Here is a 12,751-nt window from a genome sequence, read left to right on the forward strand (position 1 = left end):
GAACCTGCGGCCATATGTGTGTGTGTTTGTGCTTCCCCGTGTGTGCACTGTTGGGTAAATGCAAAGGTTAGCTGGTGCACCCTGCCTCAGGCAACCGCGACATACTGCCTCATCTAGATGAGTGGATGACCTCCGACCTCTCGTCTAGCCAAAGGCCCAGGTCTGCTCGGGTCAAGCCAGGTGGCTTTCAAGAGCCTGTCGGCCCGTTCGGGGAGCACATGACACTTGAACTCTCTCCACTCGGGGACCAAAGGAGTTCTTTTGTTTAATTAAGAAACTCTTACGGCTTATGTGTGACTATGTGTAGGTGTGTGTGTGTGTGTAGACGCAGAATGAGAGGTGAGACCGTCTGCTCTGTGATATAATTAGATTTTAGCCGTCTGTTATGCTTAATAAAGTCAGGTACTTGTCCGGTTTGTCCCTTCAGAAGCTCCTTTTTTTTTTATCTAAAAGTTTGTTGAGTCGTCAAAGACTCCACTCTCGGCCTCGTTCGTGAGACGTCACAGCTGTTGTGTGGCCGCTTTAATCATCAAGCAACGATAGCTGCGAGACAAAAAAAAAAAGAAAAAACCACTGCATCAGCCCCGATCGTGTCACAGCTGAGAGAAGCAGCCTCGTCTCGTTTCTGTCACAACATGCTCTCCATTGTATCGCCACGCAAAAAGAAACTCCCCATGGAAATTTTTGGAATCTTTCCCATTGTTCCTAAAGGAAAAGGGGGCTTTCATATGGAAGTGGGGAACGCCAGGAAATGACAAGCATTCTTTGTGGACTATTTGAAAATAAACTTGTGGGTTTCTCGCTTCCCTTCTCCGACAGCTAAGCAAAAACTAGAAATGAGAAGAGAGGATTATGGTCTTAACGATTCCCTCAATGGCATTTTCACTTTCTTACGTTTCCTGCTGCAATTTGTCCCCCAGAAAAAAGTATATTTTTCTTATTCAGCGCGCTGGAGACATGCCATGAGAGTTTCGGCTAAAGAGCTTTTGTCTAGGGGCTTTTCACTCTTTTCTCTACAGTTTCCTGAATGGGTGCATTCTTATTTTCCTCCGTATTTGTCCTTATTTTGCCTTATCTGCCCCCCCACCCCCCCTCTGGCTTTTAAACACGACCCCGCTGCTCGAGCTCTGCTTTATGAGGTGTGACAGCGAGGTCTGGTTGCCGAGGAAGGCCGCGCGGACTGGCACGTAAAGCTTTACATTCAGCCGTCTGCGGTCGGGGTTTCGGGGAGGACTTAGACTCGCTTCACCCCTATACAGTACCCCGTATACAGGAACTGCCTTCTTTCTGCTGAGCTGGCATGAAAGTACAGGATTGGAGGGAGGGGGGGGAAGAGGGAAAAAAAAGCGGCCTTCTTTAACTTCAGAGATCTTAATTGCACACACACACACACACACAGTCGCTACCTTTTAATAAGGAGGAAAGACGACTGAAAAACTGGAGGAAAAGTGAAAAACAGGTGGTCACGATTTAAGTCTCGACAATCCCACAGAACATTTTTCTCTTGTAGTTTGGTACCAGGTGTTCACAGTTCTCTGCAGCTTTGTACAAGTGCCTCCTCCTTCCCTTTTGAGATGTAATAACAGGTTTTATTTAACACTCTTCTGTCTTAGCCAGTCAGTCTCGCCGTACCTCAGATTAACACTCACACCTTATACACCCCCCCCCTCTCTTCCTCCTCCTCCTCTTGTTGTTTTTCCCACCAGGCCAGTGGTAGTTCCCAGGTATTTGACCAGTGTAGCGTAGCCGGGAGGCTGGCTGTTCTGTCCTCCGTGAGACAAAGGCAGCGTGCCTCAAGGAGAGGGATGAAAGGAAACGGGGCTGTGCAGCCACTCCTTTTTACAATGGGAAACCTCCTTAGTTAGGTTGTAGAGCAAATAACCATCTTCTCTCTTCCTTTTTTTAACAAGCGCTCAGACTGCGAGAGCGTGTCTCTATCTTTTTGTGGTGGGGAGAGCGGCGCCGGGTGTATACGTTGGTGTGTACGTGCAAAGAGGTACCCTATTTGTCCACGCAGAGCGTCTTTCTCTTCCTTACACCTGCTTAGTTTGAGCCGACAGATGGTGCTTCTCTTGTTGAAGATGCTTCCTGTGTTACGTGTGGTTTAAACTGTAAAGAGAGGGTTAGAAAAGAAGCATGAAAGAAAAGCTTGCGGGGATGTAAACGATTCTGGATCCGTCCAGTTTCATGGACTGGGCTCAAGAGACTTTTTTAAAGATGGTGTTAGTGATGAAAAGATTGATTATAGTAGTATTTAAAGCCTTTACCTGTGTAATGTTGGCAGCGCTTCAATTTCTAAAAGTTCAGCATTAAAATCTAAAGTAAAAGCAAATAAACATCATCGCTACACTTGCATAAAAGCCTTGAGGTCCTGATGTGTTACACGTAACAAGAAGTATGTTTTAAATCCTTCACCACACTTTATGAGCTTATTGTGTGTTTTGCGTGTAAAACCTTCAAATTTTACTAAAAAGATCAGGAAAAAGTCAAATATTTTCCACTGTTATGTTCTCAAGGACGTAATGAAAACCTCTTTTATAACCTCAAAAAATCGAGTCATGCTCGGTACTCAGAGCTGCGGCGATTAATCAATTAGTCGTCAACTGTTGAATGAATCAGCAACTATTTTGGTAATTGATTGATCGGTTTGAGTAAAAAATCCCTGATTCCAGCTTCTGAAAGGGGCACGACGGAGAAGTGTAAACTTAGGATTTTAATATTTACAATATAAATGAGGTAATAACACAAACTCGGAAGTATTTATTTTTTCCATAACTGAATAAACAAGCTGTTCTCAGAGGAAAATAAGGTCCCAGAACACTGTTGAAACTGTGTTGTCCTTTAAGGTCACTTTGTTTATTCTGTTTATTCAGTCGTGAAAACAAAGACTCAGTGAAGATCTTCCTCTGCTGATTAAAATGTCCTCCCCCTAAACTACGTAATGCACCTTTAAATGTGAATATTTTCCGTTTTTTTTACTCTTTTATAACAGCAATCTGCATTTGGGTTGTGGACAAAACGAGACACGTGAGGACGTCATCTTCGACGTCACAGATCGACATTTCATAAACCAAAATCGAGAGAATAATCAGATTAAGTGACAGTGAAAATAAGCGTTAGCTGCAGCCCCGATACACTTGTGCTTCTTGTGTCTGTCTGCTCTGGCCCAACGGCGCTCAGCCTACTGTTATCATCTCGGGTGGTTGTCAGGGGGAGGGAGCGGAAGCCGCAGGAGTCTTTTATGGCTCCTGCTCCAGAGACAACCTGTTCTCAGGCACCTCTCTTCTGGCACTTTTTTATGACATCATAAATTCCTCCATTTCCTCTGACCAGCCCTAGGTGGGTATAAAGGACATACCTGGCCAGTAATTGTCTGTCTGGCCCTCTCATCTGTCAGTCTCCTTCTACTTGCTGCTGACTTCCTCCAGAGCCAGACTCTCAGACTGCCTGAAGACACTCACATCTCTTTAGATCTGGACGCCGGACCAATAAAAACACTGGTTTATTTGATGAGCGATCGGTGCAAAGAAGGTTTTTGCTCGAGTGCGGTTTTCTTAGGCGCCCTTTTACTGGATCTTTGTTGGCCATTTAGGTCGGCGAGGAGAGTCAGCCTGGTACCCTCGTTAGTGGCGTGTGCACTTCAGGCGCACTTTTGGACCTGTTGATACCTTTTGTTTGATGAAGTCTGAGGATGAAGAGCAGAAAAGAAAAAAAGGATTAGGGGAAGAAAGAGGAGGTTTTCTGTGGGGGGAAAGGAGAAGCCCTCAGGAACACTGAGCGTTCAGCATTCATCTGATGCTCGGCTGGGGCTCCTCAGGGAGGCTGGAACAATACACGCACCAGCACGACAACATTCCTCGGGGTTAAAAAGGTCAGGGGTCGCCCAATGACCCCACCCTGCCAATCAGACCCAAGGCACTAACTCTGTGCCTTTTGTTTTTGGTTTATGTCGACGCACTTGTTGAACAGACTCTGCACCTTGTGTTACAATGTGCCCTTTGCTCTCTAATAGACTAGATTGGCATGAAGCACTTTCACTGCTTTTAACGTTTGTTTTCACTCAGGTGTTGATGGTAGTAGCGAAGGAGATTATATTTTTTTTATTAGTATTATTTTCAGAGAAAGTTGTACGACACAAGGGAAGAAAATACATTTTCTAGAAGCTGCGAAGGTTAAGATTAAAGGATAGGTTCACCCAAAAATGAAAATTCGATTATCTACTCACCCCCTTGCCGATAGAAAGTCGAGTAAAGTCTCGTAGTCCACAAAACATTTCAGGAGCTTCTACAGCATTTCAGCATTCTCCTAAACAATTGAAGTAGACAGGGACAGGGAAAGATATCATAAAAAATGGCTCCACACAGCTCGACCTCTGTAATCAAAGTCTCCAGAGGCCCAAAGATCTCAAATTGATTTAAAGAGAAAATTGATTATTTACACCCTCGATGTGCAAATCAAGCTTGTCCACCCACTTCCATTATTGTGTGCGCTAACGCTTAGCAGCTACAGTGAAGATCTCAGCTAGTTGACTTAGATTCAACAGTTTTTATGATTTTTCTCACTTGTTTTTTTACATTTTAAAACAAGTCCCCATCTTTTACAGTAGTTAGGAGAAGCTGTTCTGCTGTTTGGAGCCATTTTATGTTTTTTTTTTTTTGTCCTCAGTATTTCCTTTCTATCAGCATGGGGTTGAGTCGATACTGAATGAATTATTCTTTTTTTGGGTGAACCTACCCTTTAAGTTAGATTCTTTGGCCAGGCTTGCCTGAGAATATACATCCTTAAAATTATGCCTGCAGCCTATGTTGCATATAATATCCCAGCCAGATGTTTGGCAAGCCCAGATCTATACATGCTAGACAAAGAACCGCCACAGAGCAGCCGACCTGTAATTACGCATATTTTGATTTAAAAGGCCGCTTTTTATAATCAAGCCACAGGGGTCAAATATTAGACCGAGGGCACTGTAGGTCCCCCAAAGTCATATTTTTCCTCCCTCATGAAAAACCCGGGCTCACTGTTTTTCAGCACACTTCAAATGAAGTCTGAAGGCTGCCATTAAAGTGGAGCATATGCATGTGTAGGCATGGAGTGGCGTGTGAGGCCCCTACAGGCAGACTGCAGGTCTGTTAGTCATTAGTACGATGTACAGTATACACTGGAGTGGACATGCAGCTACATTAAAGCCTCGCCCACGGCCACATCAGACCACCCCGGAGACACACCACTGGCACTTCCCCTCCACCCGCCTCCGTCGCCCAGCCTTGGTGGGGGGAAGCACGTTTTGGGATTTCCGGAGGATGCACTGAACGTTAATCATCTGTTGATTAGGAAACTTTCGAGTGAAAATCAGATTGAGATTGGATTTGTTTTTATATTAGATTTTCTTTTCCTCTAACTGTTTCGTGTCTCCGTCTGCTCTTGTCTTCTCTCTGTAGGTGTCCTGGTGCGGACTTCTGTGCCTCCACGCGGATAATTTCCATCAGGTATACTCCACGTCATCATTAAAACATCCTCTTAGCTTCTCCGTCGCTGCTTCTTCCCCATGTGTCACATTCTTTTGTCCTCTTCCTCGGTGGTGCAGCATCGCAGAGAGATGACTATAAACCTCCTGAATTTGATCCCGCGCGCTAAATCGGCTTACAGTAGAGGAAGGAGACGCTGCTCTCTATTAGTCCGCAGCTAGAAAACGAAAGCCTATCCGGCTGCAGCTGTGGAGGAGCTCCGAAGACGGGGACGTTTATTGTCGGGAACAAACAGAGGCCTTTTAATTTTGTCTAGCAGCTGACGCCTTTTTCCCCACCCACTCCTCCAAAAAACCCGCTTTTGTCAGTAACGTAGAGTGGCCTGCTCAGGCAGAGACGAGCGAGCTGCCACGAGAGTTTCATAAAAGAAAGGGGAAAAAAAAAAGGTAAAGTGCAGGGTTTGTTGCTGATAGGCTCGGGGAGGAGAGGCCCGGCTGTTCGCCATATGATGTAATTATCTGCTATTTCAAAAGATTATCTCCCTCCATCAATATAGCGTTTAAATGTGTGTACGTATATGTGCGTGTGTGTGTGTGTCTGTGAGTGATTTGATCTCTGGTTTGTACCCCCGGTGTAATGTTGAGACTCTGTGGCCTGCAGCTTGGCCCCCCATTTAAGCTGGGTTAGCTATGATCTCCCCCCCAACCACCCCTAACCCCAATCCCTCCCCCCTCTGTGATCCCTCCCTCCCTCACACACACACACACACACACACACACACACACACACACACACACACACACACACACACACACAGACTCTCAACACAAAAGAAATATTCAGCTGTAGAGAGGGGGTCCCTCAGAGGGCGCGACATTGAACTGGGGGGGATTAAGAAGAAATGGCTGGCTGACACAGGGGTTGCCATGGCAAAGCCCCCTTTTCTCCTCTCCCTCGACCCCTCTGCCTATTTTTCATTTCGGGTCTCATTGTGGGACGAGGTGGAAGTGTGAGTTGGGAAGATGTAATATGGATTATGAATTTAGTCTCTTATCTGAGCAGCTTTGAGAGAGAAGAGACTTCTGGTTCACAGGCTGCAGACACCAGGATAAATAAAGCCCTAAAAACTCCTTTTTCTTTTATTACACAGGCAGTTTGTGGTGTTTTGTTATTTACTAAGTGGCTATAAAGGTTATACGACATGATTTGACTTAATTTATTTATTTTCCTTCATAATTTAATTTGTACATTCTTGCATATTCATAAAGGAGAGCACGTCGTGAAAGCATGCAGGCGAGGCAATAACTCAAATACCCAGCATACTCACGAGACAAAAACCAAATTGTCTCTTTTATGACCCTCTGAATTATAGCTGCAATAACGCCATGCATTACTCATCCATTGTAGCCAGTGTGTTATCATGCTAGCCCGACGTCGCTCGGCCTCCCACGGCAGAGTAATGGATGCAGGTCTAGCCTGCTCAATGACATCAGCACCCTAAGCCGATGAAACGGGGCCGATGGATGACCATAGATCAGCGTTTAGCATCCTGACGTCAGCCCCCGGTCCGTGCGGCAGCGCAGCGACACTGTTGGCAGTTGTTCCCCGCTGCTGACAATGGGAGCTCTCAGCCTGTGGCCGGCCGATGGCTGGGGAACAAAAAGCTTGGCTGCACAGCAGGACATCGCAGCATTGTTCTCTGGACTAGACGTGCATAAGAACCGTTCTCACATATTGTTCAACATTTTTTTGTTTGTTTGGCATTTATATTAGAGATGCACTTTATAGTTTTAGAAAAGAAATTCAACCTATTATAATATTTACAATATTATTTAGAATTAAAAATATATATTAATTTGATTTACTTTCATTCTTCACTGAAAAAACAAGCTGTCATCAGAGTGTAATAAGGTCCCCAGAACTGGCAGGAGGTGGCCACTTAGAAGGCTCCTGCAAATACAAACAAAGTAAAGGAATGAAGATGTGTGCACTGCACCTTTAATTTCTTGTAAAGCTCATCTGATTAGCCATTTCTGTTGTTTAGTCATTCTCCCTCTTATTCTAGTGTTGTGTCCCTGCTCCAGACTAACTTTTTACACTGGTTTTACTTGTCTGCTTAACTTTTTTACATTTAACAAAAATAATTAAATAATTAAACATCGATAACAACAATTCATTATCAATCAACATTAGCAAGCGAAGAAAATATTTTTTGTAGGCTTGTGTTTGTTCAAAGGGAACTGTCTACACACACTGCTTGACTTCCAGGCGCACCAATGCAACCGATGAAGATGAGTAGTCGCACTTGACAGGTTTTTGCGCAACCAAAATAGTTGCACCCTGGAGCGCTGGAAAAGTCTGTGATGAGAACTGTGTTGTGGATTAATTAGAGTTAAATATGTCTCAATCAATGCTGCAGGATATAGTAAAATCCTATTGCAATTGTTTTGACAAATATTGCGATTGCAGTACGATTCACGATTAGTGGGACTGATCATTTTTGCATCAGAATTTGAATTTTCACTGAAAAAACGATTAAAATCCAGATGACGTGACGTGTGTTGGGGTCTGAACCAAACAAAAACATCTTCTGAAATCTAGAGAACAAAGATGTGATCAGCTTCAAAATTGGCAGCTTCAGCCATTTGGACATTGTGATTTTGCTAATGTTTAAAAAAAAAAACCTGTGAAAAGGAAACCAAAATTAGATTTGACAAGATGAAATGGAGAAGATGTATTCTTGTAAATTTAGGTGAACTGACCCTTTAAAGACAAAAATACTGTGCAATATCTATGCTGACAATTTTTTTCCCCCTTCGTCTGTGTTTCAGATGCTGTTACGGCTAATTTTGAAGTGAAGATGAAAGACTCGGAGCTGCTCTGATTAACAAGGTGGTGGTAATGCATTACAGCACATCCTCTCAGTTTAAGTTCCTGCGTTTGATCATGTGTAACATCACCAGAAGCACCTTCGCCGACAGTGGACTCATTCTGCCACTGTCCCGTGTCATTATGTCCCCGCTGCGCTATGCCGTGCGGCCTGACCTCCGCGGTTTGAGCCACATCATCGCCTCTGTCCCCCCTCTCTTGTCTGACTGTCCTCCCTCCGTCCCTCCGTCCCTCCCTCCCCCCTTACATGTCTGTCAGCTCGGCTCACGCTCACGGCCGCTGTCCCGCTTGCCTCGGTGAACATTCAACGCTGTCGGTGAGTTTGGTATGGATCACATAAAAACCATCGACCGTTGACTGTGCCCCGCGGCATGCTCCGACCACGTCAGGAACGAGCCCGAGAAAAAAAGAAGAAATGAACAAAAGGGCAAGTGGGCGCATGCAAATCTCGGCGACGAAGACGCACGTACAAGAGTGATGCTCTGTTTCCACTGCGCCCAAAGACCAAAGGTCACAATCAACATTCATTGCTGTCGCTGGGTTGGACTGTGTAGAAAAGCTCACTGAACAATGAGTGCAACTGTGGCCCAGATCTGCCTGACTCGTGTCTCAGCCAATCAGCCGACCGGATGTGAAACACTCTGATTTCTTTATTTATATGCTTCTTGTTTTTCACTTCTATTTTCTCCTCTCTTCCTCCCTCCCTGGCGCTGTGAGTCTTCAGGGGGAAGAGAGAGAGAGAGAGAGAGAGAGAGATAGAGACACAAATAGACTTCTGGCTGCTTGCTTGTCCTCATCCTCCTCTTTTCTCCTCTAATTGGCGGTTATGTGTGCAGCAAGGGGGAAGGAAGCGGAGTGAATGTGTAATCATTTGGAGTCTCTTCTCCTTTAGATGTTTCATCCCTCTCTTTTTTGTTTGTCTAATTATATACCGAGCCCAGTTAACTCTGTGCTAACTGTGCTGGAGGAGAGCGAGCGAGTGACAAAGAGAAGGGAGAGAGGACGAGAGTGGGGGGTAAAAAAAAAAAAAAAGGTGGAAAGATTACAGCGCCAGCAAAATTATGATCTAGTTTTTTTAATGCATATCTCAATATTCTTTGGCGGTGGAGCTGCAGGATATGAGCCGTTTGCTAATACAGAGAGAAGATTGTTTTCACCTTTTTGACTGAGCATGTCTCATTATCTGTGTTTGAGTTTCATGAGAGACTGTCTGGTTTCCTGTCTGCCTCCCTGTGTGTGTGTGTGTGTGTGTGTGTGTGTGTGTGTGTGTTATGACAGAGGACCTGTCTGCTGATCTCAGAGTGCAATATGTTATTTTCTTTCTATACTCAAGCAGCCTCACGGGAAAAACACAGTCTATAACCTTGTCTTCCCTCAGACAGTCTGGGCCCCGGCCACGCTGCTGCCATTTCTCATTGCAGCCCGTCTGTAACGACTCTCCGACACCGTGTCCTGTGTCTGTAACTCACTGCTCGATATGTGTTCAGGAATGTGTTTTATGCTCTTCATGAAGTGCTGATGTTTGCTGGAGAGTTTATTTTATGACTGATTAGTGAATTTAATTCAATAAAGTTAAATCAGAATCCAATGGTTTAGTGTCCGGTGTGATTATTTACTGTGTGTCTTTTCCCATTCGCTCTTTTTCTAACAGTATGTACTCTCTCTGTCATTTACTAACCAGCCCCCCATGTCCACGTCCCTCTCCCTCTCCCCGGTCTCTCTGTATAATTCATAGAAAAGCACTCTGTACACTGGTGCAGAACAGTGGAGGTGATGTAATAGTGGCTGCGAGCGTGGCTCCAGACTGTCATTTGGGATGGATTCATGCGACAGGAGAAAACACGCATTTGTTCAGCTTTGTTGGTGTCGCCAGCAGCCACAGCTGAGGCCCACGGACCGGACATGAAACACATTATGATTAAAGAAAGAAAAAAAAAGTATAATTTTAAGCACTTTGAATTCAGAAAAGTGCTTTACAGAGATGTTAAAAACCCACCCGTGATGAGGCAAATGTTGATGTGTGGAAAGAGAAGGAGACAGTGTGGAGACGCAGCTGAAAGTCCACATCACCGTGTGACCCGGCAGGACACATCGTCAGGCCGTGTGATGACACTTTGACGTAGAAACGGGACTGAAACAGCAAAAACTAAGAAAAGTGTTGCTGAGACATGATTTCACAGCGCTTCGTCTCTGAAGTGATGCTACCGCCATCTAGTGTTCAGACTTCAGGTGGACGGGGATCCTTCATTCTGGGATTATTGTAGAAATCACATGAAATAGTTCGCAGAGCAAAACACAGTGAAACCTATTTTATTCATTATTTATTCTGTTTAGCTCGTCTTTGATTTAAAATGTACTCATGCTTGTTATCATCTCTTTTGTAAGAGTTACAACGAACACTAACAACACTAACCCTGTTTCTGGTTTGTATATTTTGAGTGCTTTAGAGAAACAATTTAAATACCAACATAACAACTAATAAGTTCTCATGATAAAGCAACTGGGGAACAAAACTGATTAATTATATTATTATCAATGAGACTATGCATTTGTTTGAAGGTGGATCATTATCAGACCAAAGGTCCCTGAATACTGTGTTGTTGTATTTTAATTTTATTAGTTCTCAGTTAGTTCTGAAACCACCGAGTCGGGCCACATAAGCAAGACAGTTTCATAATAATAATTCTTGCATCCTGCCTGCATTTGATTAAATTTCCTCCCCTCCCCTCATTAGAATCACATTTTTATTTCTTTTTAATTTCCCAATTTACAATTCAAGCTGCAATATATAATATAACATATTATATATATTATATAATATAGATAATATAAGAGTTCTACTGTCAAACATTAAATAAATAAATAAAATTATCAACACAAAGTGAAGAAATATCAGTTTTGACACCAGGAGGCTGCTGACCCCAGTTGTGTTGCCTTCAGGACCCACTTTGCTCCAAGCTACTGGCCTGCAGCTCCTGGTGCCATGTTAGAGCCACTAGCTGCACGGCTAACTAACTAGCTGGCAAACTAAATGGCAGCTAGTAGCTACAGCAGAAAAGAGTACAGAAAGCAGTTAGTGGTTCCTCTGCTGATGTGCTGCTCTCTGTTTGAAAGAGGCCGACTCTTACGCATTAAACCTTTATGAAGATGGTCTTACATAATCACGCTGCATAACTTGTCAAAAATATCAACTTTACCACAATCAGGCAGTCTGACAGATAGCTTAGCGTTAAGCGGACTTATAAGAAGACGACTGATTATTTTTTGTGGCGATTAATGTCTGCTTCCTGTCTGTCTCATCTGCAGAGCTGCCTCCTCGTGTTTAAGCTGCACAGCTCCTTTCTACAGTCACACAGAGAGGGATCAGAGGAAAGAAGCCGAGTTGCTCGGTTGCTTTAAAGTGTATTTAGTTGAAATTCACGGTTCACCTGGATTAATTATTTCATTTCACGTTACATTTAAAAGCTCTGCTCCCTTTTAAGACAATGCTGCATCTTAAAGAAGAAATACCACCTAATACTGTGTCCACATGATAGTCGACTTCATAAGCCACAAAACACACCAGTGTAATTCATCAGGAGGTTTGATGCCACATATAGAGGCCTGTTTGCTCACCTAGTTGTTGGCTTACGGCAGCTAACGTCAGCTATCTTTGTTCAACTTGAGTGAGCTTTCTAACTTCATGGCTCTTTTGTGCTCTGTTGTTATTGCTCTAACTTTTACCATCATCCCATACCTGTCACATATCGCTTTGGTGGCCACTTAGGCTAAATATCGGCAGCCTAACTTCAAGCTTACAAATTAGTCAACACCGAGCCTTTTCATGGACGGTTGTGCGAGTTTAGATTGTAAATTCTTCACAAAATTCCCAAACGATTTAAACAATGATCTGATACTGTATGCTGGACTGTGAGGAAACGTGTTACAGAAGCATAAAACTCAGGATGCAGTTCTGTGATGATGCCTCTCCGGCCTTTTAAGGGTATTTAAAAAAAACAAAAACACGTGAAATTGTTCTGAAACCCTCGTGCAACTGATAAAAAATAATGTACTTAGACCAAATTTAGTACAAACACTGTCAAAAAAAATGTATATTAATATTATTTTATCTTCCACTGGGTTACATGATGCCACTGTTTTCTTAAATGAAAAAACACAAAGAATTGTAATTTTCTGTATACTCAACTTATAGTACTTCCATGGCAGTTTTTGACATGTAACATTTTTTTGTACTTAATGTGGTCTTTTATCAGTTGCATGAGTTTTAAGTTTTAATTTGAGGCAAGGCCCCCTATAGGACACAAGGGAAATAGCATGTTTTTGGCACATGGGGCCAAAACACAGATAAATTGCTTGATCTAGTGAAAAACTATAAAAAAATACAAAAACTCATCCAG

Source organism: Pagrus pagrus, assembly GCF_965226575.1.
Source record: "Pagrus pagrus genome assembly, chromosome: 12".
Classification (NCBI taxonomy): Eukaryota; Metazoa; Chordata; class Actinopteri; order Spariformes; family Sparidae; genus Pagrus; species Pagrus pagrus.